Here is a 25,310-nt window from a genome sequence, read left to right as displayed (position 1 = left end):
TGTTAATAACCGGTGTGTTCTGGGGAAGGGGTTCTGGAAAGTTATGACAGGGACCATTAGGGAAATCTGCAGACGCCTTCGGGTGAAGGTATTTAGGAACTGTGTCCAAAAAGGGCTCATCTATAAGGGTTTTCCCTACGGGAATTGCAGTTCTGTATTTATTCAATGGATATTTTCAAACGAATAAAAATCCACATTTGAACATGTGAACTGATATGGCTTTAAGAAAATTATAACAGAAAACAAGGCCCAAACGGGTTGGGGACTCTGGAGAAGGGGAAGGGGCCCCGTGGAGCGGGTGAAGCATGGCTATCAGTGTGGCAGGAAGCCCCGCTCTCTGTCTGCAGGCAGGAAAACGCAGGCTTAGTGAGTTCACGTGCCCAGTGGTGCCCTGATCCTGGTGCCACTGGGGCACATCTTCCCACATGCAGGAGACCCTGGGGTCTTGCTGCCTTCAGCCTTGCTTACTTGGGACTTTGTATTGTATAAAAGCCTAAACGATTATCTTCTTCCAAAACAGGGCTTGGTAGTCTCTTTTTGGAATTCGAAAATCTTTTTTCTCTGGGCAATCATGAGATGAGCCTTAGGATGTCTGCCAGAGTCAGGCCAACGTGGTGGTGGAGAGGGGCGGGGTGGGAGAAGTGGTTTGGGGACACGACCCTCGTTGTCAGGAAATCAAGGAAATATAAATCAAGTCAGAATGCATTTTTGCAAAGAGAGGCAAGTTCCAAAACATCTAAGGCCCATTTCTTTCCCCACTTTTCTGCTGCAGCTGTGACTTCAACTGGCACATGTTTTTAATCAGTCATATGAAAACCGATTGTGGTCTGAAAATCAAAGCAGTCCTGTAAATAGTGAGACAAAGTCCTGCTAATCATTTCTCGTGGTCTTGCCTGGTCCTCATTGTCCTGGACGGGCCACTGTAAATACTGACTCATCTGAGGTTACTCTCCTCGTGTCAGAGGAGTCAACCTTAAAATAGGATCTCTACAAAGAGACCTGCGTCTATTCCAATGCCCTTCACCCCAAACCCTCCAAAGGCCCCTGTGAGGTCTGCCCATCCGACTCTGGGCGCCTTGGTGGGCAAGGGACTGGCACAATGGAAGCTTATTTTGTAGCTGCGCCCCAGGCGATGTCCGCCTGGCTCTCTGGCGTGGGCTCTAGGAACAAACAAGTGGTTGTAACTGGTTCACACAATCTCCCTAAATGTGTCGATCCTTGAGCACGGCTGCTTCGTTTTTAGGGGGTCTGAACTTGCAAAACAAGAAAATCAACACGCTTGAGATGCAAAGGCTTGATATCTTGCTGGGAACACAGCATCACGAGCTCACAGTTTCGGGCGGCAGCCCCCACCCCCAGCTGGAAGCAATCTCCCCTCCGCTGGATTCCACGGCACACCGGGCCTCCAACCTCAGGCCCAGCCATGGTCTGACTCGAATCTGGAATGTTTAGATTGGTGTCTAGACGATGTCTTGTGCAGCTCGGGCTCCTCGCCTGTGAGACTGCCGATGGGCTGAGACTGTAGTCTCAGTATGTGTTGAATTAAATCAAATGCTGTTTTAGGAGGACTTCAACAACCAACCAACCGAGATCCATTTCTAGACATCAAAGTATTGGGATGGAATCTGGCTCCTTCTAAATCACAGGGTATTTTTAAATGCTTACTAAAATGATCAAAATTACCTAGTGGTTCTCTCTCCTTCTGAGGCCCTCCAAGGAGGCCCTCTGGAGCCTGGCCAGTTCCTTTGGGCTACAGAAGCCTGCAGCCAGCTTCTGCAACTGCAGGAGTGAGGCCTTGTCCCCAGGGCTGCAGGTATCTCTGCCCCCTTGGAACCCTCTGGCACAGTGCATGAAAAGGCGGCCAAGGAGGACAGCAGAGGTCAGCTGGCCAAATGAGAGGGAGGGACGGGTAGTCCTTATGGGCTCCTGAGCCTCCCCCAGCCACAGGGCTCCCATCCTCCACTGGGCCCCATCTCTGGGGGCACACATCCGTCACATTCCAACCGTTCTTCCATAGCCACCACACACTCCTCAACGGCAAGACAGTCATATTCAACCGCCTTCTGGCATCCCAGGTTTGGTGTGGGGCTCAACACACAGCAATGCAATAAATATTTCTAACGAACGTAGACATTTGGCTTCAAGACGTACTTTAGAATTATAACATTTTGGAACAAAAGGAAATCTCAGAGGTCATATAGTCCAATCACTACAGGGAAGGGAAAACTGAGAGCCGGAGAAAATGGTGGCTCCTCTAACACAGCACACGACAGTCACGGCTGTTAGTACAGGTTTTCTCTGTAAGTCTCTGGACAGCAGAATTTAGGGATGGTTCGTCCTTACTGCCCAGTGGTGCTCACCTTCCTGTGGGCCTCACAGCAAGTGAATGCTAACTTGGTGCATGAGTGAATGAAGTGCCCACGGCCAGCTGGAGGCCCTGGAGCTAAGGGGCAGTGCTCACATTCCTCTCAGCCTGATGCTGTTTGCATCCTGAACCTATTCGATGAGAGGCTGGGAGGAGGGGGTACCTTGTGGCCACTGAGAAAGGCCTGGGCCCCTGGGTGGGGAGGGGGCTGAGATGAAGGGGTGCACCTGGCTGGGCTGAAGCCGGACAGCAGGTGTCGGGGCGGTGGGGGGGCGCCTAGGGAGTGTGGCACTGCCTGGGGACCCAGAGCAGAGCCACAGTCCTGTGCTCATCCTGTTTCCCTCACTGTGCCTCAGATGGCAGGTGCCTCGGCGGCGGGCACCGGTCTTCTGCTCCCTCTGCCCAGGGCTGCACGAATAGGAGCTGAGCGCTGCTCCCACGGATGGCTGTGTGGATGCCCGTGAAGGGTGTTGGGATCCCTCCACAGGCCTGGCCAGGACGAGAGCTACTCCTACGCTCACCTGTGCTGGGGAGACGCTGACCGCCCATCTGATGGCAGTGAGTCACTGCCAAGGTCACGGATTACTCTCCCCTTCTTAGTCAGCAAAGGGGGAAAAACCAAAGGATAGACCTCAAAGAGGAAGTGCTCAGGGTCCCAGCCGAGCTGGCCATGCGGAGTGGGAGTGTGTGTCCGAGGCCCCAAGTCACACTCCAGTGGGGATTGTGCCTCAAGGCTCCCCCTCAGCACTGCCAGGCATCAGCCTCCGCAGGAGAGTGCCAGACCCCCACAGTGCCAGGGAAACACTTAGGAGACTGACTCTTTGGGGCATAAACAATCCTGTCCTCCCTAGAGAGTCTCCCTGGAGCTTTAAAGTGGTGTTTGCCTGGCTGTGAGTTTGGGTTCTCCACTTAGACTCGGCATCTGGAGGCTGCAGCTCATGTCTTCCGTGGATGCCCGGGCCCCTGCCTGCTGCTTCTGGGCCCAGCTTTTCATCACTCCAGCTCTCTGAGTATTCGCCGCACCCCCCCCCCCCAAGCTGGGTGTTCACAGGTACCCCTTGCAGACCGAGAGGAGGGGCAGCAAGGATGGCCAGGGTCCCTCTTCTTTCTATTCTAATCCCCCTGCCTGGCAGCTGAAATAAGATCCGCAGACATCTGGCTCTCGGGGCTCACAGATGGGAGAGCAGCGATTCCAAAGGAAGGAACTATTCAATGGGAGAGGCTGCCCGAGGCCCACCATCCCTGCTGGGCTCCAGGGGCCTTGACAGAAACTTCAGGTGGGCTATGCTGGGCTGGGAGCGTAGCGAACTTCTCCAGCAGGCTGGCAGGAGGCAGAACCGTGGCAGGCGGGGAGCCTTATGGGTCCTCTCAGTCATTCTGAGGGGCACCGCGGAGGGTGGGGGGGGAGCACGGGGGAGGAGCCCACCTGCTCCGTAGGGCTCTTTGCACCCTGCACCAAGCCTGGGGCCCTGTGCATGCTGTGCACGGGCAGCTCTGGCCCTATGTGCCAGCTACAGAGAGCCAGGGCTGGAAGGAAATGAAGGACACACAACGTGGGTAAATGAGATCCACACGTGGTATCAAACGGGCTGGTTCAAATGATTGATATCACGGTTGCAGTGCGTTGTGAAATCAATTTAGTGGGTCCCAAGCAGCATTAACGTGAAACAAAATAAAGTCAGAGTGTATCACATGTGGCGAGGGGAAACAGTTTTTCACGAAACTTTTGTTTTAGTTATAAAGACAGAATTAGGTTATAAAATAAATATCTTCCCGTGGATTGCGGTTAAAAAGAAAAACAAAAACAAAAAACCTGGAAGCCATAAGTATTAAAGGAGGGAGGGTGCCTGCTACGTGCTAGACTTCATGCTATTTGTTTCCATCTATATTATTTTACGTTTAACTTCTCCTGATGGGCCTACTGCTGGGGAGGTATTATTATCTCTGTTTCTGCCAATGAGAAATCTATGATTCAGAGACGCAAAGCAGCTTTCTAAGATCACGCAGGTAACTGGTGGCAATGCTATTTATAAATCCAGAGCTGCTAGCTGCTGGACTCCAAAGGACACGTTTTTTCCACACTGCCATGGTTCCCAGAGGAGAGAGAGCTGGAGATGGCGTGTGGAGGCCGGGGCCCTACCTCTGGGGCTGCCGTGTGACACCGAGTCACTCGGACTCCTCTTTGCGTTCGGGGATTTCTCCAGTGCTCTGCTTTGGCGATCCTCCCCTCCCAAGCATCAGGTTAGCTACATTTGGGTCTCCTCCATTAGCACCGAACGGCCGACAGCCCAGGAATGAATTCAGAGAGTTACTTACTGCCAGCTCACATTCGTTCTTACAAACCCCTGCTAAATGGCCCTCCCTCTTGTAGGTTTATGTGTCTAGAGGTGTTGACTGGTACCTTTAGTCCCCCTCTAGGGACCTGCATCGGGTGGCTTTTCAGTAGAATCATGACTGCAATGACAAGGGACAAAGGGATGAGCTTGGCCTCCCTCTCGCTTGTCCCTCGGGTTCCCGGAAGTACTAAAGCACCTGCGTGAAGAATGAGGCCTACTCTGAATGTCCGCGAGAAGGAAAAGAAAGTACGGGGAGGACATGTGCAATCTACCCAGGTGCACATAAGAGGCATCATAAATGTTCTCCAAATAATGAGCCCCAGAAGAGCAGAGGGCAGAAGGTCCTTTAATAGTGAGGTCATTTGGGATCTTAAAATCTCCAGGGTTGTTGAGAAGTACGATGTCTGGAAAGTGCTATAAAATGGGAGGTATTATTATCTTGACATAATTGAGCTGTAGACTAGGAATGGGGAGGCCTGAAGTGTGATCCTGGCTCTGCTTCTTACTGGCTATGCGACTTGGGATGGGCCACCTCACCTCTCCGCACCCCACACTGCCTCATCTGGAAAGTGAAGGGATGGCTTCTGAGTTCACTTCCAGGTCTAAAACACTACTATCCACTCATTATTATTATTATTATTATTATTATTGTTATTATTATTATTACTTTGGTAGCAATCCAACCACTTTAGCCAGAGACAGTGGCTTACGTGGAAACAGTAATTAATGAATGACCTCTCCCTGTGCTTTGCTAGAGGGGTTCTCTCAAAGCCTTAATAAGTATTGGCAGGGATATCACACATGTCTGAGGTTTCTAGATCTCGCCCTTTGTCTCTAGATCTGACATAGGACCCCAACATTGGGTGGCCAGCATCTATCCTGGCCACCTTCCTTCCATCCTTCAGACCAGTAGACAAGCAAACACTCACTGGGTCATGGATAGCTCCTGCTCTAGTAACAGGCCGGATCCTGCGGCGATCAGGGAATGAATCTGAGCAGGGCCCTGGCCCTCGGAGGTACACAGACACTTGGCTCTTAGAGCAGAGAGCTGCATGCTAATTCCGGTCAGGGTTGGATGGCTTCACTTTCGCAGTCATGGGCCAAGCCCTCCTTGACCTGCTTCTCCTCACTGCTAGCGCTCTGGAGCAACCAGAGCAAACGTTCTGCCGGGAGTTTGCTTTCTTTTCTTCTCAGAGCTATACCAGGGCATTAGCCAGCAGGCCAGACGTCTAGCACCTTTAATGACAATAATAATAATTTGCATTTATACAAGGTCTTTCATCGGGGAATCTTAAAGTGTATCACAAACAATAATTAATTCCCCTTTGCAACTCTGGGAGCCAGTTAAGTAGGAGTGCATTTGCTTTGCAGGTAAAGGGAACTTTCCTGGACCCTGCAACATGCTGGAGCCCTCCCTTCCTACCCAAACCTACCCACCTGCCCTCAAGGCCTGGCATAAGCATCAGGCCCTCCACAAAGCCTGCTGCTGCCACCCCCAGCCACGGCATGTGCCAGTCTCTAAAGCTCCAACTGTGGAGCCGCTCATTCGGTACTAACCAGAGACACAGTGGAGATCTTCGGATCCTGCGCAAGGCAGGGCTTGCCTTAACAGTACTTCTGAGGGGGTGACCCTCTAGTGCTGGCCTGAACACCTTTCATGAGGGAGAGCACATTACCTATAGGCATGTCTAATAGTTACAGTGTTTTGCCTTATTCTAAACTGAAATCTACTCCCTGGGAACCCCCGCCCATGGGTGCTACTTGTGTCTTCTGGAACAAAACACCCTACCTAAACTGTGTTGGGGTTGCAGGTTGATGTCTCGTGTAGCCATGTCATTGTCTGCCTCTGCGATCACTCTCAGGGGGAGGAGATGTTTGAGGCCTTGTGAACTGAATGGTGGGGGCAGCCGAGGCCTCCACCACGTGCCCCGGGCCCCAAGGTCAGGCTGCCTTCCTGAGCACTGTGGGCAGGAGTTCTCTGGTGTTGCTGGCTCTGGAGCCCTGGGTCTGCCCAGCTTTGAACGCAGCCTTGTAGATTCCCTATGCTTCTGACGATCCACCCCACCTGGATGCCTCTGTGCTCATTTTTGGGAGCTGTACCTCAGTAACACAGAAATACTCTCATTTTCTGTCAAATGCTTGACCATCAACAAAGGTCCTTTTTTCCTACACCTATTAAGTCTAGGAAATAACTGCCAATTGCAGGGACTGGTTTTTGGAAACCAAGCCAAACAGTAACCTCACTAGTTTCGTTTTGTTTTTTTACCAATTCTTTATCAGAATAAATAGCTGGTGCTAAACTTGAGAAAAGGACGCCTCAGTTGCTAAGCTGGTAACCTACATAAGGACAAAAGTTCCATGATCTCCCTCCCCTCCAAGGTGTTAGAGGCAAGACAGGCCTCAGGATGGAGGCCAATGGAATCCTTTGCTAAGTTTATTTCCAAAAGCTAGATCCCCTAGGGAAATCAACAACTCCCTTGAGTGATTTCTGGGTCCTTGCTGGTAGCTTTATGCCTGAAAAGACACCCACCCTCCCTTTGCCAAGAGTACGTTGTTTGGGTGAGAGTTGCCTCCTGGGGCCTTACCATTGAAGGAATCCTGAGCAGGCATCAAAGGCTATTGTTTTCCTAAAACCTGTGCCCTTGTGAACATGAGGTTTTGGCCTGTGGTCATAGAGCCTCACCCTGCTTTGCTTTCACACGAGTCCCACTTTCTGGCCTAGAAGCAAGAGTGACCATTTTTGGCTAGGATCTGGCCTGAGTCATTGATCTGGGGGATATTTGGAAGAAGGAAAATCAGAGAGGTTAGAGAGGGAACAGGCTGGTCTCATTCTGTGGCAAGAAGAGCACTCTGCAACCACTCTTACTGCCCAGAGAGAAGAGGTGGATTTTGGAGTCAGAACTGAGTTTAAATATGCATCTGTCACTTAGTACCTGTGTGTCTCTGGGGAAGCTACTTAACCATCCTGGGTCTCCATGGAGTTCCCATAGGACTCACGTGGCTGTCGTGAGGAACCCGTGCCAGGCACGTGGTAAGAACTCAAACCATGTTAGTCTCCTTTCCGCCTGCCCTCTGCTCCCACCACACGGCTGCATGAACACACTCTAGGCAACTCCTGCTTCACTTTAATTCAAGAAACATCGATAGGGGCGCCTGGGTGGCTCAGTCGGTTAAGCGTCTGACTTTGGCTCAGGTCATGATCTCGCGGTTTTTGAGTTCGAGCCCCGCGTCGGGCTCTGTGCCAACAGCACAAGGCCTGGAGCCTCCTTCAGATTCTGTGTCTCCTCCTCTCTCCACCCCTCCCATGCTCATGCTCTGTCTCTCAATAGTAAATGTTAAAAAAATAAAAATAAAAAAAAAAGAAACATCGATGGAACAGCTTCTGTTTATAAGAGGGTCTGGAATACCTGGGACTATTGACTACATAGTGCCTGTACCTAGTAGGCATTTAATATTTGTTGAATAAATGAATGAACTAACTTGATACTTGGTATTTTCTAGTTTATAATATGCTTTTAAAATAACCTCATTTTGGGTGCCTGGGTGGTTCAGTCGGTTAAGTGTCTGACTCTTGATTTCGGCTCAGGTCACGATCTTGTGGTTTGTGGGATTGAGCCCCGCGTCAGGATCTGCGCTGACCTGCTTGGGATTCTCCCCCTCTCTGCCCAGCCCTGCTCACGCTGTCTTTCTCTCAAAACTAACTAAATGAACATTAAAAAAAAAAAAACAAAAAAAACCCTTCATTTTAATGCAAGCAACAATCAAGTGTATGAAAATAGATACCACTGCTCTCCTGCCACTGGATACATGAAGAAACAGACTTGGAGAGAACAGGTAGCTGGCCCAAGGTCAGCTGTGTGGTCAAGGCAGAGGGGGATGTGGACACAAGCTAGTGCCCTGTGGCAGCGCAGTGCTTTCCCTGGGAGGTCTCCTGCGCTTTGTGTGCCCACAGGCTTGGAGCAGGATGGCCACGGCTCTGAGGCACTCACAGTCCACCGGAAGGGGCCTATGTTTACCCACAGCATCTGTAGCGAAAAGTGAAGGGCATCATCGTGTGCCTGGTGATTTGAAGCAGTATGTTTTAAAAATCAAAAACATTTGCTAACTGCCAGCTTTCTTCCTCTCAGTTCCCAGGCCTCTGGTCCCAAGGTAACTACAGGGCCCTTCCCCAGTGCCGGCTTCACTGGGCTACCATCACCCTTCCCCGCGAGGAGTGGTGGCACTGATGCCCACACCCCACCCTTTTCCTCCCTAGGGCATCTTTCTAGGGCACAGAGAGAAGTGCCCTTGTACGCAGGCCTCTGTTCCTTAGCACGGTGCTCTGCACGCTTTAGGGGCTCAGAACACTGACAAACTACATTTCCTCTTGTTCCCAGTGGACTTTCAGAACCAAGAAAGGGGACAGGAAGTAGATATTAAGTTCTTGGCTACTGTGGGCTCCCAGCCTCTCTTTCTTCCCAATCCTCCAGCCTCCAAACTGCTGGGGGCCGCTGCTAGATATGAAATGAAAAGGGTAGGTTAGGAATCTTTCAAAATTTGCCCACACAGCTGGCCCGAATGCAATTCCCACTGTGAGCTGAGAGCTGGAAATCATATCTGACCACAAAGCCGTCTCACCCATGGGGAGTTCATAACAGCCTACTGAAAACCACTCTGACAGCACACCCTCTGCAGGAGGGGTGTCCCGGAACGGCGTCACCGCGCACACTGGGCAACGCGTAACCCAATGCCTCGGGAGTGAGGTCAGCTCCCACCACCGTGAGCTTGTCTATTCTGGACCGCCTCACCCATTTGTGCTGCTAGCGTATCACCTGTGAGCTATAGCTCTGGAATATCGTGTGCATTCCTGAAGTTGACGGCCAGTTTCGGGTCAGAAATTGCCAAAGAAGAGCCAGGACGTGGGCTCTCCAAAAGCAGCGCCTAACATAGATCAGGGTCTCTGGTGTCTGTTGGGAGGAGACCAAGTCTTAGTGCTTCTGGCCGTGGGGCGCCCCTCTGCCAGCCCTGAGACTCTGAGCCACCCTTGGCCTGGGCACTGCTGACAGGGACAGGTATTAATGGGCAGGCTAGGGGCCAGCTGAGGCCGCTGTGGTCTCAGAAACGAACGCCAAGCAGCATGAATGTGTCACTGTCCAGCAAGGCCCCTGGGAGAAGACCCCGCAGACTTCTAGGATACCAGGGATCAGGAGTGGCTGATGCATTTGGGAGTACAGCTTCTACTCCGCACAAAGGCATCTAGCTGAGCAAGCAAGTGGGGACTGAAAGTTCACTCCTGCTCTACTTGTAAGCTGTGTGCTCCAGGGGCTATGTGCCCAGAGAAACAGACTGTTGTGGGTTTTTTTTGTTTGTTTGTTTTTAACTCAAAGCTATTAGTCGAACTCTGCTCTGAACCAACGCAAAGGGGACACCTTTTCTAGTCTGCACAAAAGTTCTTTATAGACCAGAGTGGCCCTGAGAAGAGAACCATTCATTTCTGTACTTTGGGTTCTCTCTTGTGCATCTGGCATGTGCATAGGGGATGCATGTCACTAGGACGCAAATTTTATAAATTAGGATCTTGGGGCGCCTGGGTGGTTCAGTCGGTTAAACATCCAACTCTTGATTTCGGCTCAGGTCATGATCTCACGGTTCGTGAGTTTGAGCCATGCACCAGGTTCTTTGCTGACAGCATGGAGCCTGCTTGGGATTCTCTGTCTCCCTCTCTCTCTCTGCCCCTCCCCTGCTTATGTGCTCTCTTTCTCTCAAAAATAAATCAACATAAAAAAAAGAGAATCTTGTTTGGACTGCTAATGGGGGAAGAAGATGTAGTTTTTCCCTGGTCTCTGAATTTTTTAAGGCATCTTCAGGACTCATTTCTGTTTTTCTTACCACAGCCACCAACCTACCCCACCACTCCGGGCTATTCCCACCCCATCCTACAGCTCAGACTCAGGGACAGAACACAGGTGGGTGGGTTTGGGCAGCCACACAGGCTCTCAAGGCAGTGTCTGGCTCCCTTTTCCTGTCATGGTTATCAAGTTGACGAATCTGTGTTCCTTTCCGTGGGGTACAGATGGCCCACCTTGAACCATGCCACTGAATGCAGTCAGACCTGCAGCTGGCTGTCTTTTTTCCAAAATTGGTGAACACCATGGGTGCCAGAGACATCAGACCAATAAGCAAACTCAGACGTACAGCAAAATAAACTGTAAAAATAAACAGAGTAAGTCCCCACCTGTTGTAGATTTCAACAATCTCAAAACATGCTTTTAACTACTACAGGGAAGAGAAAGTTAAGACCCTTATTGGTTACTTCAACAGCTCATGCTATAAAAGCACTGCCTGCCACAAGTTCAGAAGTCATAGGGAGTTGGATTTGAAAACCCTAAAGATCATCTAGTCCAGGGACCAGCAAACTTTTCCTGTAAAGGGCCAGATAGTAAAAAGTTTGTTTTGCAGGCCATATACTCTGTTTCTACAATCTGCCTCTGCCCTTGTAGTGATAGGAGCCCCGGACGATATGTAAATGAATGGGTATGGCTGTGTTCCAATAAAACTTTATTTGTAAAAACAGGCAGCTGGCTGTTGTCTGCCAATTCTTGTTCTAGTCCCACCCCTGTATTTTCAGAGGAGGAGTGACGTGACTCCTTCACAGTCACAGGACCCACCCAAGACCATCAAAGACCAAGACCTGCACGGTTTGTGGGGAGGAACAGAGATGCTCCTGCAGGCCTTAGAGTCACCAGTGTGAAAGGACAAACTAGCCCCTGGGGTAACTGGAGAGTCTGACTCTCACATTTAACTCCAAAGAGGACCAAGATGCAAGTGGAAAATCACAGGTTAAAGTCTAATAGGACTGGGAAACACAACCCACATATCAAGCTCGGCTTGCAGACAGGTAACCATTGGTTATATCCTCATAAGTATATGCTGCTAAGGTTCATTCATCAGTGAGACTCAGGCACAGTTTTAAAATGTCTCTGGTGAAGGGCTGGAAAAAAAGGGAAAAAAGGACCCGTGAAGCCACTGGCACTTGTCTGTGAACAATACGAGAAGAAAACAGCATATTCATTTTTTCCAGGCAGCAGCTAGTCAAACCTCTAACAGTACATAAATGGTCAGAGAGGGCAAACCCTCTGGTCCAGGGCTTGGGAACAGGTTGTTTTGGCTGTCAAGCATTTTCAAAACAAGTTTTCTTGGTCTCATGACAGGTTGTGGCAAGAACAAGAAAATAAAAAGAGTGGAAGATCCCATGATCGCTGCTCCCAGCTTCCACGTGGGCAAGCTCAGCCTGCACGGTCAGGTTTGCTTTTAGAGTGTGCAGATAAAGCTGGTCTTAGGGCTAATACCACTTCACCAGTGACACCATTTAATAAAGTGATTCCTCTAAGAACTCTCTGGCAGCTGGATAATCATTCTAGTCTGGGAGGAATAGGTCAAAGTCACTCTTAAGCCCAAGGGTGCTGTTCTGCTCAAACCTACGCCCTGTGTTGTTTTAAATTTCACCTCATGTTCCGTGGACAAATTATTCTTCTGAAACTGAGGTTAAAAGCCATCTGCTCTAAGGTGGATTTTTCCATCTCAACCACAGAACACTTGGCAAGGGTGGGGCAAAGAGATCAGCAAGGAGGCACCAACAGGGAGGGCCAAGATCAAACTGGCCTAAGATAGTGCCACTAACTCCCTACCAGTGGTGATCTTGCTCTTAGGGGCTTAACAAACTCTGCCTCAAGGAGAGAATGAGTCAAGCATAAAGCTGGGTATGGCAGCACCAAAGGACACACAGCCAGATGGAGACCTGGAGACGACTGTGATCAAGTACCCAGAGCAAATGTTCAACTAAACAAGTCTGCTGGGAATTTCACATCCCCTAAATTATTCCTGAAGAGCCCAGGAGCACAGACCCAGACTTAAGTTTAGACTCAAATTCTGAATATTTGTGTGACCTTGGGCTTCCTTTCCTGGGTCTTCTTTGCTTCACTTTCAAAGCCAGGCAGCTGGATTGCCTTCCAGCTCCAATGCTGTGGTCCTCAGACTCACCAGAGCAGGGAGTATTTGGTCAGTTACCATCACACCTGCCATGGCCATCTCAAGTCACACCACAAGGGACAGCTGAAGTTCCCACTTTTAGCAATGCTCCTGGAAGAAAAACTCTCTAAAAGAGGGCTTGCTCTTATTTGGTGAGACAAGTTCTCAGACCACGGAGGCGGTCTTCACTCTGCCAACTGTCCTCGAGAATGTTCTGAAGAAAGAGGGTGGGAATATGAGAAGACTGGTCCAAGACACCTTTCCCCACATCACCCCTACTCCCACCCCCAAACACACACAGGGACACCTGCCAACATTTAACATCTCTACCCAGGAAGCGACTTGAAGGCACTGCCTACAGCCTGCTGCGCAAGCCTATGCTACCCAAGAGAGAAGCCTAGAAGACCAATGAATTCCCTTTCCCCAATAAGGCACACAGCCTTCATAATCTATCAACTAGGTATAATGGCAGTATTGATCTCACAGGGTTGTTAAGAGAAGTATAGGAATTAACATATATGAAGCATTTGGAGTTATGCTGGTACAGTGTAGGCAGCCAGTACACATTTATCCTCCTCCTCCTCCTCCTCCTCATCTATAAGATGATCAGAAGAAACTGCGTGATCCGCTATCATTTATGCTGAGACAACAACAGTCATGCGTTTACATGTATGTTCTTGTAAATTTCACTTTTTTTGGACGACAGGAATAATGACCATTTAAAGATGATGTGCTCCTTAAAATGATCAATAATGGAAAATTCTGGTCTCCTAAATTTTGATTTTTGATTTGTAGAAGAGCGACAGAGCTTCCTGCTTTGCAATCCTGACTCATACTCAGTGTGCTAAGTAGTTAACGCCATGGGTGGCCCCACTGCCAGAACGGAATCTCAACTGGTGATGAACCGCTCCAAGATTGATCAGCAGGCTTTGTAGTTGGGGCTCTTCAAACTGGGTGTGTTGTGTGTCTCTTGTGCTTTGCACATACTCTGTATGTCATATATATAACTCCTAAGTGTTTTCCAAATGAAGTACCAGCAGTAACTTAACGGCAGAAACCACCGTTACGCTGGGTTCTTACAATCATGGCTACTCTGAAGCCTGCTCTCCTGACAGCCACAGCATCTCTACCCGGAAGCCCAGCCCTGACCATCCAGGGCACACAAGGAGACACGCCCCTTTTTCTCCTCAGAAGCGACTCTGGATTAAGGGCGACCCTCGATCACTCCGGCTTCGCTTCTGCTTTCTTGGCTTCCATTTTCCATTAGGCATGACTAAGTGCCAGCAGTTCTGTCTGTCTGGGAAGATAAGAGTCACTGGAATTTTTCATCCTCTTCTCCATGTGCAGCCTTCCTGCTAGTTTGGAGGCCAAGAAGCAGCATCTATTCTTTGGCCCGCTCCATTACGACACCCCCATTCTTCTTCCGTCCACTGATTCTCGTGATACGTTTGGCCACAGGAATATTTAGTTCCCTCAAAGGTACTCAGTGCCAGGTCTTTATCCTCCCAGAAGAACTATTTCTGCTCAAGAATACCCTGGGCTTTCTGGAGCACTTGGGTGGCTCAGTCGGTTTAAGCGTCCAACTTCGGCTCAGGTCATGATCTCATGGTTCATGAGTTTGGGCCCCACATCGGGCTCTGTGCTGACAGCTCAGAGCCTGGAGCCTGCTTTGGATTCTGTGTCTCCCTCTCTCTCTGCCCCTCCCCTGCTCACGCTCTGTCTCTCTCTCTCTCTCTCTCAAAACTAAGTAAACCTTAAAAAAAAAAAAAAAAACAACCAGAAAAAGAATACCCTAGGCTTTCCCCATGGCCACAGCATCCCTCAGCCCCCAAGTGAGCCGTGAGGAAGAAGGCCAGGCCACACACAGGGCAGGTGGCTGGGTGTGTGCATGCAGGCATGCTAACCTCCAGCCCTTGATGTCACTATATGGCTCCTGTGAGCAAGGAAGCCGGAAACAGACTGAGTAAAGGTGAGAGGTCAGAGGTGGCTTGGGGCACAGCGTTCTAATCATGGTACTGTATGGTCTTGAACAACTGCTTCCGGGAAATGAGAAAGATGAACTGAACTGCCAAGTCCATGCCCGCTGCTGTGCCAAGCGTTTTATACCAATTATTTCATTTAATTCCCAGCACAGTGGTTAATGCCTACTGTACTCAACCTTAGTTGTACGAGATGGTTTCTAAGGTTCCTTCCAAGCTCTGTGTGCCGAGACTGGTCCCCACTGTCACACCTACCTTCCTGGATACACTTCTGCTTGGCTGCTCAACTTTGCTCCCCTATATTGGCAATTTTGCCAGTCTCTGAGCAGTGGTGACTGCCCCAATATCTGCTCCTTGTTTCTGCTCACCTCTATAAATCTGCTACTTCAACAAGTCATGAGACTTATTTTCACAGGTGGCCCCCGTCCAGAATGATCTGACAACAGACAAGACAGAATCCCACTTCTGAAGAAACAAGGCCTCTGCTTGTCATTAACGATGTGCCCAGAATGGATGGTCCTGACTGTTCTTTGCTGCTTCCTTTTTTTTTTTTTCTAGAACTCATGCCTTAATGTGAAGTGATAGAAACAAGCAGCTTGGCCCTCCTGCCTTGGCTGGACTCCACATCACACGTGACAGCCCTGAGCGGCCCTGGCGGCACCTGTCAGAAACCAACATACACATCTGAACAGTCAGGCCTAATTCCCAAGAAGCTGCTTTAACTTGACATCTGAAAATGTATTACATCTAGAAGTATTTTACTGGGTGTGTGTTCAGGGCATATGCGTGCATGTTCTGCAACTGAGGTGTTCTATAAATACCAGATATGGGTTGTAGAAAAAGGCATCGCGTACAGAGCGTACTTAATTCCATTTAGTAATGTTTTCAATTTGTGTCTGACCTCTGGCAACAGAGGTGGAATTTTCTCAACATGAATAAAAAAGTATGCTAAGCACGTAATTTACATACAATTTTCACTTAAAATCCCAAAAATATACTGGAACTTGGTGACCATCAGTTACCAGCCCAGTGCTTTTAGATGAGGGTACTGAGGCCAAGGTGAAGTTTCCTTCCCAAGATCACACGGGCAACTGATGAGAGTGCCCAGATCAGACCCAGGTCTCCTAGCTCCCAGGCCACTCTTTTTTTGCATGGTCTTTACTTACTGTTACATTTCTTCTTCCAACAGTTCAAAGGCAACTCTGCTTCCAGTGCTAAGTGTATGTTTCTACTTTGATATTCTATAAAAATCCCAAACCAATTCTCCTATCCTCTGCTTTCAGCTCTGTAAGACATCTATTTTTCCAAGGAAGAAAAATATGTGACCATAACTCACAAACGAGGAGGTAGCTGTCCTTGGTTATCAGATTTTCACAATGGCTGGGTGGGATCATCAGAATCCTCGCCTGAACGCTTGGTAGCATTCGACAGTATAACATAGTTCACGTCCATGACAAAGATGTACTGATCTTCCAGCTATTCTTCTCATGTGCAGTTTCTTCTGGCTTACACGATGAGACCAGAAAGTAAACCCTAACCCTGTTTTCCACTGAGAAAGCAGGATGGAAGGATGGATCCGAAGGGGGTGGGGTGGGGTTCAGTCCTTAAAGCAGACCTCAGAAGGGCCAAAGAGTGGAATCAAAAGAAGCCAGGGACACAGATGCAGGGCCTGTAAAAGATGGCCTGAGGGGTCCTGCCCGAGGGGAGTAAGGAGGCTGAGCTGGGCTGTAATTGCTCTGTTCCTGGTACGGCCTGGTTCGTGAAGGCTGGAAGGATGGTAAAACAGCTCCGTCGGGATGAGGGCTGTATTAGCAGTAATTGATGGCCAGGATTTTTAAGGGAGCTTATCATTTCACAGCAACAGATGTCAGGTTCTAATAAATAACATGTTCTCTCTGACCTACGCAATTTGGAGAGGATGCCTGGACGTCAGGCAGATCTGGATTCCTCTCCATCTCCGTTGCTCTCTCTTCTGAAAGGAAAAACAAACCAAATCCCTTGAAGATACTTTTCAAAATGATTCTCTCTGAGAGTTCAAGGATCCAATAATTCCATGTTATTTATTTGCTTTACTTTTCTCTTCACAGCGTCTACGTTTCTAAACCCCTGGAGGGAAAGGCGTGCTTGCCCACGCAGGAACCCAGGGCATGTGGGTGAGGGGAAGGCTCGGGGACCTCGGCCTTCCTCAGTTCCAGCCTGGTTCTGTTCCTGTCCTCCCAGGGCACTCTGATGGCCCAAGCTGTGCTGGCTGGACCAGAAAATTCCCTCTTCTCTTCAGAGGGGAGTTCAGCTAAGATGAGACTGGGTTTGGGATTTTTTAAAGGGAATTCTTCCAAGGGAACTTAAGGCAAAATAAAAGAATAAAGAAAACCCATGAATCATAGCAACACTGGAACTGCAGGTTCTATCACTGTGGCACAGCACCCTGAGAGGCCAAACCTGGTAGCTTTGCCTGCCTCGGTGCCCTCCCTTCTGCCAATGACTCGGCCCAGAGCGGCTCACTTCTGTAGCTGCTCCCCCTTGCAGAAGGGCTGTGGGGGTGAGCAATCACAATTGGGCACAACCCTTACCTTTCTGGTCATCCCCCTACCCTTGGGTGCAGATGGGGGGTTCCAGAAATATGGCTATAAACAGGAGGAGGGATGGGGCCCAGGGAGGTAGGGGGGAGAAGGGGAGGTAGCGGTCCAGGGAGAGGGAGGGTGGCAATGTCCCCATCAGGGTTTTCCGTAACACTGATGGGTGTCACACATGTCAGGGTGCCCCTCTGGCCAGCTGACCAAGCACGGGGACTGCAGAGAGAGGCCTGACTCTGCAATGAAATCTCAATAGGGACAAAGCACAATTTGAGCTGCCTTAAGGAGCTACCCACAAGGAAGCAAAGAAGTAAGTGATTAATTTCTGGAAAGACAAACACATATAACAGGCTGACATTATAACCACTTACACTTCACCAACACCCCTCCCTGAGTCTTCCCCTAGTCCCAAAGAATTCTCAGGCCTCACGGCTCCTGCGACCACACCATGTACTAACCTCTTTGAACTGGGGTTTCCACACTGAGTTCCATGGCATCTGAAGGACCCGAAGGGGCCTCGAGCCACAGTAAGGGTGGGGATGGGCAGCAAATCAGGTGGGGACATCTAACCCCCTTCTCTTGAATCAAGGAGAGGAGATCTATTTTTATTGGGTGTATTTAGAGGACGGATGCCCAAGACTGATTGAAGCATTTGGCAGCTAATGACAAGTTTGGAGAAAACTGTGTCTTTGGGAATATATAGGTATTAACAGTGAAAGATTCCTGAAATAGTCCAGAATGTACAATCTTTTAAAAACCCTTGAAAGAGAAAATTATTCTGCAAAGACAACTGGATGACAAATTATAAAAGTGTGCATGGCGAAGAACATATGGTGAATTACGGACTGCTTTGGGACCATTTGGATAGGTTTCTAAATAAGAAAATAACAACTCTCTGACCTTGAGGCAAGAAGGGAAACAACAAATGTTTTTAGGAGGTTCATGAATTACTCCCATGTGTTGACTGAGAAGCTATTTTTTGAAATATTCTTTAAGTGATTCCATTTATATAACGGGTTTTATTTGTGACAAGCCATTGCAGTGAGTGGTTTGGGGTTAAATCCTATTCTCAGATACTACTTAGGCCTCTAGAATCAACCTGATGTTTTACACAATGAAGCTCATGGAAAACTCGCTCCATCTACTCACAGATTTATCAGACTAGAAAGGATTACAAAAAAAAATCATCTGATCCATTCATCTAGACAGATCTAAAGCTGTATACAAGATACCAATGTAGGTAACTAGTAAGTTCAGTTTGTTTGTTTTTTTTAAAGTGACAGTTGGTTTTATGTAGATTAAACAACTGAAGTATGGATTTTTCCAACTTTCTAAGCTGGTCTGGCTGGCACCAAGAAGATACAGCCATAGGTGATGGTGTGCATAGACGGGGCAGCCTAGAACCTAAGAATCTCTGGCCAAGTCACTGAGGCCAGGGGACTGTTTAGTTGGGTGCAGTGCTGACTCTGCTATCCTTTAATTGAAAATCTTTTTCCCTCCAGGGATAGTGACATTAATAGTGAACATCGACTGAATGCTCACGACGTGCCAGACCCTACGCTGGACAACTCACCTACACCACCCTGTGTGGGAAGCAGAATTCTAAGATGGCCCCTGAGATTTCTCACCCCTTGTATAATAATCCCCAGGACTATGAAAATGTTGGATTTCATTTCTATGGTTTCATGTTATGCTACATGAAACAGATGACTTTAAGAAAGGGAGATTAACAGTAGGACTGACCTAATCAAATGAACCCTTTGAATGATCTGAGTCTAGAAGTCAGTGACACCAAAGTCAGAGATTAGAAACAGCAGGATTTGATGCACCACTGCTGGCTTGATGATGTGGAGGGGCCACATGGCAGGAAATGGCCTCCAGCTGACAGCCTGTAAAGCAACCAGCACCTCAGTCCTACAACCACAAGGAACTAAACTCTGCCAACAACCTGAATGCGCTTGGAAGAGGCCCTGGGCCTCAGATGAGAAAGCAGCCCCAGCCAACACCTTGACTTTAGTCATTTGGGACCCTGAAAAGAGACCCAGGAAGGTTGAACCAGACTCCTAATCCATAGAAACTATGAGATAATAATTTGTGCTGTTCTAAGTTGTTAAGTGTGTGGTAATCTCTTAGTTAATAATGGAACACCATACATACCATTTGATACTCATAATCACCCTCTAAAAATAGATTCCCCATTTAATAGATAAGGGGACAGACTTCAGGGAGATTATGAATTTGCCCAAAGTCACACAGATAGTGAGTGGCAGAGACAGGTTTCAACCCAGCTGTCCTGACTTCAGGGTCAGTGCTCTTAACTGCCACATGCATTTCCTCTCTGTATTTATGTTATTCAAGTGCCAGGCCTCTGAGGGGGTTGAGTCAGACAAGTGGTAAAGAGAAAGGGGAACTGTATCTCTGCCTGGGGACAGATGTACAGAAAGTCAGAGGCCCTGTGTTGAGCCCTGACTCTATTAGAAGCTAGCTGTGTGCCCTCAGGAAAGACACTTAATCACTCTGAGCCTAAGTTTCTTTATCTGCATGAAGGACAGTGAGGATTTCTACACTGTACCCCCCTCCCCCCCCCACCACGGGGCTGCTGAGATGATCCCATGAAGGTGTGTGAGGGTGCACTGAGAATGGTGAGGTCCACAGGGCAGGCAAAGGTGCCTGGATGGCATATGCAGGCACAGCTTTGACTTCAGCTTCCATCCTAAGAAGCTTGAAAAAGGAGAACAAATTAAACTGAAAATAAATAGTAGAAGTAACCAAGAGAAAAGCATAGATTAATAAAATAAATAGCTTTCTTTGTAAAGATCAGTAAAAATGATAAATCCCTAGCTAGACTGTTCTAAGAAAAGGGGAGAGAAAAGAATAGAAACTTTCACTATAAGGACTGAAAGAAGTTCTATCACTAGAGCCCACAGATATTAAAAGAAAAATGAGGGAATATTATCAACAATCTCACGCCAATCATTTCAACAACTTAGACAACTTACTTAAAGGAAACACTACTTGCGAAAACCAACACAAGAAAAAATGGTGAATATCCCTGTATTTAGTAAGGATTTCTTTGAATTTCTTTCCCTAAATAAAACTATCAAACATTTTAAAAAAAAACAGTGCCAAACCTACACAGACTCTTTCAGCAAACAAAGGTGGAAGGAAAAATTGCCAGTTCATTTTATGAAGCCAGCATGGTGCTTTTATCAAAATCTGACAAGGACAACAGAAGAAATTTCAAATCAGTATCACTCACGAACATGTAAAAAATTTTAACACACTGTTAGCAAATCAAATCTAATAATCTAAAAAAGGATAAAATATCATGACTGAGAAGGCTTATTTACCCCTGGAATGCAAGGTTGGTCCAGTATTCAAAAACTAATTAAGGCAATTTATCACTTTAATAGAATAAAGCAAAACCATAGGATCAGGCCAATAGATACAGAAAAAGCATTCTACAGAATTCAACACCCCATTCATGATAAAAACTCTTAGCAAAGTGGGAATATAAGAGGACTTCTTCGTGTGATAGAGACATCTATATAAAACTTACTGCTAACATCAACCCTAATGTGGAGACATAAGGCCAGATATCTGATCTTACCACTGTGTACTAAACTACAGATCCCAGCCAATGCAATTAGGTAAGGAAAAGAAATTTAAAGCCATAAAAATTATAAAGATTGAAAATAAAAAGTAAAGCTGTAAGAAGTGATATGATTGTTTATGTAAAAAATGCTAAGAAAACTACAAAAAAGCTACTAGAATTTAGTACTAATTGTGAATTTAGCAATGTGACAGGACACTAGGTCAACACAGAAAAATTGTTTGTATTCCTATATACTAACAGTAAGACAGAAATAAAATCTAAAAAAACTATCATTTGCAATAAAAGTAAAATCACTAAAAAAATACACAAGCTTTCTACACTGAAATCTCAAAACACTCTTCAGAAAAATTAAAGACCTAAATAAAACGCTATTCATTGACTGGAAGATTCAATATTGCTAAAATGCCAATTTTCCCCTGGTTGATCTACAGATTTAACACCATCTCAACCAAAATCTCAGTGGGGTGTTTTTTTTTTTTTTTTTTTTTTTTTTTGAGGGGAAAATGGAGTTGGAATTGGCAAACTAATTTTAAAATGTATGTGGAAATGCAAAGAACCCAGAATAGCCAAAACAACCTTCGAAAGGAACAAAGTTGAAGAATTTACGTTTCCTGACTTTAAGAAATATTGGTATTGGTATCCAAACAGAAAAACAGACCAATGAAACAGAACAGAGTATCCAGAAATAGACCCACTCATATGTAGTCAATTTATTTTGACAAAAGCATGAAGGTGATTCAATAGAGAAAAGTTTTTTTCAACACATGTTGCTGGAATACCTGGATATATATAAACAATCGACTTCAGCCTTTACCTCATACCATACACAGAACTTAATTTGAGATGGGATGGATCAGAGACCTCAATATCAAGCCAAAATGAAAGCTTCTAAGAAAAAAATGTTGAAGAATCTCTTCATGACCTCGTGGTAGACAAATAATTATGAGGCTACGAAAAGCATTAACATAAAAAGAAAACGCTAATAAAATAAATTTCATTAAAAATAAAACCTTTCTTGTCGTCAAAAGACATCATTAAGAAAATGAAAAGGCAAGCTACAGATTGGGAGAAAATACTTGTAATACATAAATCTGACAAATACATAAATACCTCCTAAAACTCAATAATAAAAAGACCACCAACCCAATTAAATATAGGCAAAATTTGAACAGATGCTACTTAAAAGAAGGCATACCAATAAGCACATGAAAAGATGATCAACATCATTAATCATCAGGAAATCAAGATTAAAAAAACACAATGAAATCTCATTTCATCCCCTCTGGAATAGCTAAAATTAAAAAGACTGACAATACCAAGTGTTGGAGAGGATATGGAACAAATGGAACCCTGTATATTGCCCATGGGAGTGTAAAGTGGTATAAAGACTTCATAAAAAATTTGTCAGTTTCTTATAAAGTTAGTCATACACATACTCCCAATCCCAGTTATTTACTCAAGAATTGAAACCATATGTCTATGAAAAAGGCTTATATAAGAATGTTCTTTAGCAGCTTAATTCATAAAGTCCCCAAACTGGAAACAACCCAAATATATATATGCAGACGAATGGATTAACAAATTATGATATATTTCTATAATGGAAATTCCTCAGCAGTAAAAAAGGAATGCGATAACCGATAATTTTAAAATAATTATGCTAAATACAAAAAAACACACAAAAGAGTATGATCTGTACTATTCCATTTATAAGAAGTATCTAGAAAAGAAAAAACTAAGACGTGATAGAAATCAGACAGTGTCTGTCCCGGCGATGAGGAGACTAATTGGAAAGGATAGAAGGTAACTTTGTCAAAACTCCATCAAAAGACAGTCTTAAACCTGTCCACTTTGTTGCATGTACATGACACCGTATGTAAATTACACTGCAATAAATATCTTTCAAAAGATATATATGCAAAGCCCCTGCCTTCAAAGAACTCACAATTTAAGGAAAGGAAACAATATAAAGATGTGAAAAATCAAAGGATAATACAAAAGAGATTTCACAGCAGTACACCTGGTCCACTTACAATCTTACAATGGTTCCACTTAACAATCTTTTGACTTTACGATGGTGCAAAAGCAACATGCATTCAGTAGAAACCGTACTTTTGAGTTCTGAATTTTGATCTCTTCCCAGGCTAGTGACAGGTGGTAGGATTCTTGTGATGCTGGGCAGAGGCAGTGAGCTGTAGCACCAAGTCCACCCCTCGATCACGAAGGTGAACAACTGATACACTTATACGAGCATTCTGTACTCACACAACCATATTGTCTTTCACTTTCAGTACAGTATTCAGTAAATTATGTGATATATTCAACACTATATTATGAAATAAGCTTTGCGTTCAATGATTTTGCCCAACCGTGGCTAATATAAGTGTCCTGAGCACATTGAAGGAAGTGCAGGGCTAAGCTAGGATGTTGGGTAGGTTAGGCGTAGTAAATGCATTTTCTATTTACGAATGATATTTTCAACTATAACGATGGGTTTATAGGGACATGACCCTTTCGTAAGTTAAGGAAGATCTGTACATGACCAACAGTCAACTGAGACTAGGAAGAGTGGAAGAAGCTGCCTGTGTATTAGCATGGACGGGGAAAACCACAGGGAAGAACACTGAAGGATCTGAAGGAGCAGAAAGAGGGCGAGGGGAAGGGGTGAGCAAAGGCACCAGTGGAACAAAGCAGAAGCTAAACACAAGAGTCTTTCATATGTCCACTCGTTGACTGACCCTTCATATCAGGTCCATCCAATAGGGAGGAGTACAGTCGTGTTTTACAGGATGAAGTTCAGAAAGATTAATGGCCCTGCCCAAGGCCGCAGAGCTTATTCGATTAGAACCTGTGATAGGAGCTGGGCATGTGTGACCCCAGAGCCTGTGCGCCGTCATTAGAGGGCATTTTTCTTGTGAGGACAGAATTTGCCGGACAGCCATGCGCAAGAAGCACGTGTCATAGGAAAAGCTCGGATCAGTGCCAGAAAGCGTCCTTTCTGAGTTCACATGTTTAGAACTTTGCTCTACAGGAGGGAATAAACAGCTGACTCCACTCAGAGAGCTCTACTGCTGTTCATAAACCGTGAGAGTGTTTATGTCATGGGCAGAGCTCTCCAAGTGAATTATAGCCTTTTACGCACTGAGCACATACAATATTTTCAGAGGACAAAGAAACAGGGCGTGGAAGGAATGCTACAGTTGACCTTTCTCTCTTTCTGTCCTTTCTCTCCAACCTTCTCCAGCAATCTTAAGCCTATCCTGCACGGACAGTTCTCTGATTGTGTTTATCCATTACCTGCCTTTGTGACACAACCCAGGAAAGTTACTCACTTCAATTTAAGAAGCGAGCTTTTAAACTATTTCTTCTTCCTAGGATGAGTGGCTGGCTTTCTCTTTTATTACATTTAAAATGAATCCATCTTCCCTACAGTAGAAAGCAGATTTTTTTAATGTTACTTCAGATGTTTTCTTTAGACTGGTGTTAACATAAAGCAAATGTCTCTTGCATCTCTGAACCAATCTGTTAAGATAAACAGGCTTCACTTACGATATTCCTATACTGAAATCATAGGCTCGTGGTCTGCAACTCCTTAAAGACTCAATTCATACATGCTAAAAGGTCTAGTTCAGACACACACACACACACACACACACACACACACACACACACACAGCTTTGCCATGGAAACCACAAGGACATGTCTGGTTCAGAGTCCATAGCACGTACCACAAATAACAGCCCATCATCTAAGGGCAGATCTTGTATATACACAGGGAAAGCCCAGACAATTAAACAACTGCAATACCTCAAACATAAAGCTTACTTTTTAATCCCTTTCTTCAAGTCTATTTCAAGATACCAAAGTCTCAATGATTGTTCTTAGGTACATTTGATTATGTCTGTTGTTTTCCTTAAACACAATTTCAGACTTGGACATCATGGATAAAAAGGGAAAATACAGGGAGAAAGGGCACACTGAAGTTTCAGATAACAACAATTCTGGATTCCACATGAGTCTGGGAAGGTGTGTGTTTCTACAGAAAGCAGCCCTGTCATTATTTAACAGAGCCCCAATCCTGATTAGGTGGAGGCTTTGTACTACAGAAAGTACAGGGGATGCCAGTAGGCACCCTGGGGAGGGTGTCAGGGAGGGGAAGCAAGAGCAACAAGTCCTACTAATCGAGAACATTCTAGGTCTGGAAGGCCAGGTTTTGTCAGTACTTAAAACTGTCAGAAGTCTGGTATGATAAAGACTTTGGTCTCTCCTGCTGGGCTACAAATTCCATGAAGACGTGGACAACTTTCAATTTGTTTATCGCTGTATCCCCAGCATGGAGCCCACTGCCATGGGGGATGCTCAATAAACAGAGAAGGAGTGAAGGAAAAGGATGCTTAATAAGTATTCTTCATTTGTGTGATTCTGTGAATTTC

General features: G+C 46.3%; 1 protein-coding gene across 7 annotated transcripts in view; it reads right to left on the bottom strand.

Annotated features, from left to right (window-relative positions):
- The window catches only part of BABAM2 (BRISC and BRCA1 A complex member 2), a 399,928-nt gene that overhangs the window by 5,825 nt on the left and 368,793 nt on the right, over positions 1-25,310 (bottom strand). The window lies entirely within an intron of this gene.

The sequence above is a fragment of the Panthera onca genome, chromosome A3, assembly GCF_046562875.1.
Source record: "Panthera onca isolate mPanOnc1 chromosome A3, mPanOnc1 haplotype 2, whole genome shotgun sequence".
NCBI lineage: Eukaryota > Metazoa > Chordata > Mammalia > Carnivora > Felidae > Panthera > Panthera onca.
The sequence above is the reverse complement of the archived record's forward strand: the minus strand, read 5'-3'. Positions and strand labels throughout refer to the sequence as shown.